This window comes from Piliocolobus tephrosceles, unplaced genomic scaffold (assembly GCF_002776525.5).
Source record: "Piliocolobus tephrosceles isolate RC106 unplaced genomic scaffold, ASM277652v3 unscaffolded_1098, whole genome shotgun sequence".
NCBI lineage: Eukaryota > Metazoa > Chordata > Mammalia > Primates > Cercopithecidae > Piliocolobus > Piliocolobus tephrosceles.
The window spans coordinates 8,448-12,933 of NW_022292065.1; the positions used below are offsets into that span (position 1 = coordinate 8,448).

The 4,486-nt window shown below is 55.2% G+C and overlaps 1 long non-coding RNA gene across 1 annotated transcript; it reads right to left on the minus strand.

The window, feature by feature from the left end:
• Nucleotides 1–948: 948 nt before the first annotated feature.
• Nucleotides 949–4,480, minus strand: LOC113220406. Its single transcript, XR_003307268.1, has 3 exons — nucleotides 4,309–4,480; nucleotides 2,196–2,341; nucleotides 949–1,810 (listed from the first exon to the last, which is right to left on the minus strand). It is a non-coding gene; the product is annotated as an uncharacterized LOC113220406 (long non-coding RNA).
• Nucleotides 4,481–4,486: the final 6 nt, after the last annotated feature.

The window sequence follows — 4,486 nt, forward strand, 5'->3', positions numbered from 1 at the left end:
GCTGGAGTGCAGTGGCCGGATCTCAGCTCACTGCAAGCTCCACCTCCTGGGTTTACGCCATTCTCCCGCCTCAGCCTCCTGAGTAGCAGGGACTACAGGCGCCCGCCACCTCGCCCGGCTAGTTTTTTGTATTTTTTAGTAGAGACGGGGTTTCACCGTGTTAGCCAGGATGGTCTCGATCTCCTGACCTCGTGATCCACCCGTCTCGGCCTCCCAAAGTGCTGGGATTACAGGCTTGAGCCACCGCGCCCGGCCGAGGTGGGCTTTTATTTGACGTCTAAGATGTCAGATTTCTGACCTCATTTTGGAGAGACATCCGGTTTTGTTTCTGATGCCGCATCCTCTGTGCAACTGTCCAAACAGAAAAGAAATTCCACTTTTGTTCCCGCCAATTCTTTATTGACTGCTGTGGATTCCATCCTTCAATGCCAGCTCAGTAATGCACTTACAAAGATGCATTTTTGTAGGTTTTACCCAACATCTCAGTTGTTTTTGTTGGGAAAGCTATTTAGGGTCCCTTATGTTGAAAATTGGAAGCTGGCAACACCGTATGTAGAGAGCTGGTCTTACCCCTTTCCATCATCTTCATGCTGGGTCCAGGCCTTCTTTTCCTCTGTGATTAAGCTGCCACAATGGGCCGGGTACGGTGGCTCATGCCTGTAATCTTAGCACTTTAGGAGGGCAAGGTGCGTGAATCACCCGAGGCCAGGGCTCCAAGACCAACCTTGCCAACTTGGTGAAACGCCGTCTCTGCTAAAAGTACAAAAGATTAGCCCGGCATGGGGGTGCATGTCTGTAATCTCAGCTATTCAGGAGGCTGTGGCAGGAGAATTGCTTGAACCAGGACCTGGCATGTGGAGGTTGCAGTGAGCCGAGATCACGCCACTGCACTCCAGCGTGGGCAACAGAGTGAGATTTTGTCTCAAAAAAAACAAAACAAAACATATATATGTGTATGTATATATATATATATATTTGAAGTTGTATCCAATGAGAGCAGGTGTTCCGGAAGACCTCATCTAAATACAGAATCAGAATGGGGGGCCCATTTCACACCTGCCATTTTTTCATCTTTGCAGCTGGGCTTTTCTTGTCTTCTCTGCTGGACTCTGCTGTTGCACAAGGTCTTCAGAGAGTCTGCCCTGAATCCTACAACCAGGAGATGAGAAGCACAGAGTGACACCAGCAGGAGAACATAAAGATGCGGTGACAGTTGTCCTCCTCCTGCAGAGTCCAGAGCAGTGCACTCCTACCGCTGGTGCCCTAGCTAAGACTGGGGGCCAACAGGCCCGATGATAGTCTAGGAGTGCTGCAGTCAGGGTCCCCACAATGGGCACCCAGCCTCCGCCCTTGCACTCTGCATGAGCGTGACCGTTGTCACCTCACAGCCCCTGGGTACAGATCAATGCATCTTACCAGAGCTGCATGTGAGGAAGGACCACGTGAGTCCCAGGAAACAGCTGAGGCCCTGCAGGAGGAGGTGGCCAGGACCGAGACCTGATGCCTCTGTGGAGAATCGTCTGTGGGTGTGAGTAGCACTGTGGGGTCAGTGCCCGGGTTCTGCTGCTCCCCTTCCTCAAAGATCAGGGCCCAAGCAGGGGCTGGCATTTGTGTGGCACCTGGAACTGCAGGGCCACCACCTTTGTGTGAGGCCGTCATGGGGACCTGAATACGGTGTCCTGTGCAGACCCCACCCATCCATTGGCCCCAATTCCTGGCCAGCTTCTGCCAAGGTGAGAGGGTGGAATTTGGAAGGTGGTTGTAAGCTGAAGCCTGTCCCCCAGTGGCTGACATACAGTGGTCACACTCCCTGTGTGGGGGAAAGAAAGAGAGATCAGAATGTTATTGTGTCTATTTGTCTATGGAGAAAGATGAAGACATAAGAAAGTCCATTTTGATCTGTACTAGGAAAAATTCTTCTACCTTGAGATGCTGCCGATCTGTAACCCTAGACCCAACCCTGTGCCCACAGAAGCATGTGCTGTATTGACTCAAGTTTTAATGGATTTAGGGCTGTGCAGGATGTGCCTTAGTCAAAATGTGTTTGCACGTCCTGGACTCCAGGCTGCCAGCTGCCTGTCCAGGGTCTGAATGTCCTACTGTGACCTGTTTCCTCACCTGGCCCAGAGGACAGACAGGGAAGGCTTGTTTTGAGGATTAGGCAGGGGAATCCCAGTCAGCCCGCATTAGCTTACCTATCCTCCAGGTCTTTTTGATTTCTTTTTTCTCTTCTTTGTTATGAAACTCTGGAGAATTGTCCTCCAGCCTGTCTTCAGCTGGGGAGGTAGAAAGGTTGGACGATGCCCTTGACTTCAGGGCCCCTTCTGGGTGCCCCCTCCTCCTAGGGTTTTTAAAAGCATATACTTAGCAACATACCCTGTACCTGAGAGAGCTGCAGAGAACCCCCTGCGTGTCCAAACCAGAACACTTTGTCCCCTGACCCCGGGCCCTCATCACACCCCAAAGCCCAAATACGTACAGGTGGCCAGCTTCAGACAAGAGTCTGAACTCAGTGCTTGTTTTCTGAGGTCTACACAGGCCCGTGTAATGGGACTACCTCCATTCTACCCTATGCCTCCCCCAATCCATTAGGGGCCTCAACCCCAGTGATCCCTAACTGGGAGCAAGGTTCCCCAGGCAAGGAATGCAGCCCTCTCCAGGATGCTGGCCTGGCCATGTCCCAAGGGACATCAGTCCTGGAGCAAGAGGTCCAAGGCAGGGAGTTTCACCCCCCATTTCACCAGGTGTGGTGACATTTCTGGGTTCCTAGCCTTCAAGATGGGATTTCCTTACTGTGCCACAGTGGGGGAAACCAAGGCACAGGGCCGGTGAGCAGTAAAGAAAGAAAACCTCTGTGACTAGGAAACGTGTCATTTGCCCAGCACAGCCGCTCCAGGATAGCACCCTTTGGGATGTACCGTTGAGCTGTTCCTGGCACGTGGCATGGCACCGGTGTGGAGGTCAGCAGCTTGTGGAGTTGGGGGAGGGGGTGTTGGCAGGAGCGGGTAATTTTGGACCCACCATGGGGAGGAAGGGGACATAATTTTCTTCTCTGATGTGTGTGGGCACCAATGCCTATGTGGCTGTGGGTGCGTCGTCCCCTTTTGTTGATGAAGAACCTTCCTGCAGCCATTGGGGTGGGTATGGGCATCACACGTGCCCGGCAACAGGGTGTTGCCTGCGGAGGCTTGGCTACTATATATCTCCTTGCCACCTCCCCAGGGGAAGCAGGCCCTGTGCCCTAGTGTCCCGCATACCCAGTCCCTCACATTCTTCACTTGGCATCTCTCTGCCTGATTCTCCCAACTCAGCCCCTGCCAGGTTTCTCCAAGCCCTGTGGGCCCTGGGATGGGATTAAAGGAGGCAGCAACTGTGCTGCCTGCCTCTGCCTGAAGTCAGGGATCCCTGGCCGCTACTGCCATCTGGTGGGCAGGGTAGGTGGGGAGGTCACGGGTCAGCTTTTCCACTCCCTAGCCTGCACTGGCTAAGTCACCAGGTGTAACCGGCCTGGAGGCTGATCTGTGTCCTCCACAGTCCCTTGATGCATTATATTGAAGCCAATCCTTGTGTGAATGACTTGACCTGTTGTTACCGCCCAGATCAAACCAGAACCGGAAGACTGTTGCACTTGGACCCAGAGCCTGGGGCTGAGGCTGCCGTGACCACCCTGTTCTCTTCCTTCTGGGGTCCCCAGGAAGCTCCCAGGACTGAATGACCCCATAAAACACAGTGGCCAGGATGGGAGGGCTAGAGGTCAACTTGCCCCCGCCCCTGCCACCGCAACCAAGAGGCCCCCGTGGAGGTTGGCCCTGAGCTGTGCGTCCCTGTGGGATGCAGGCTCCCATGGACACTTCAGGGGGTGAGCATGGGTCCTCCTGGCTGACGGGAGCCTGGTGGACACTGGGTGTGTGGGGCCTGTGTAGGTGGGCTGGACAGCACTGGGCCTAGCCAGGGAGCCGGGGACTGGTATGGCCAAAGTGGGCAGCAATATGTTGCCAGAACCAAACTACAGTGCAACCAGCCCAGCTGGTAGGGAGAAGGAAGCCGGCCTAGCAGGACCGTCCACCCCTGTCCTGGCCCCAAGCCCAGACGGCCTGCCTGTACTGGACATTGCCTGGTCCAGGAGGCCTGGGCATGTGGGTCAGGGGGTGTGTCCCTGGGTTCCAGACTTTGGTGGTCCCTTGGGAACTGAGCATCCTCTGGGCAGGAGGAGGGTCCGTGGTCCCCTGTTTGCATGTGCCCCTGGGGGTGTACCCCCACCCCAGCTTCTCAGCCCGCAAGAGGACGTGGCCAGCCAGGGCTCCTCACCTGCTCAGTGGCTCCAGCTCTGAACAGCTCACTGGTGACTCTGACAGCTTCCTCCCCAAAACATGGGTCCTCGTCTGCGGGAATGGGGTGTCCCAGACCCCCTGCAGGCAGGAACCCACCCCCAGCTCCTCTGGTGGGCTCTCCTGGGCTTTCTTACCTACTGGCTTGTGAGAGCCTG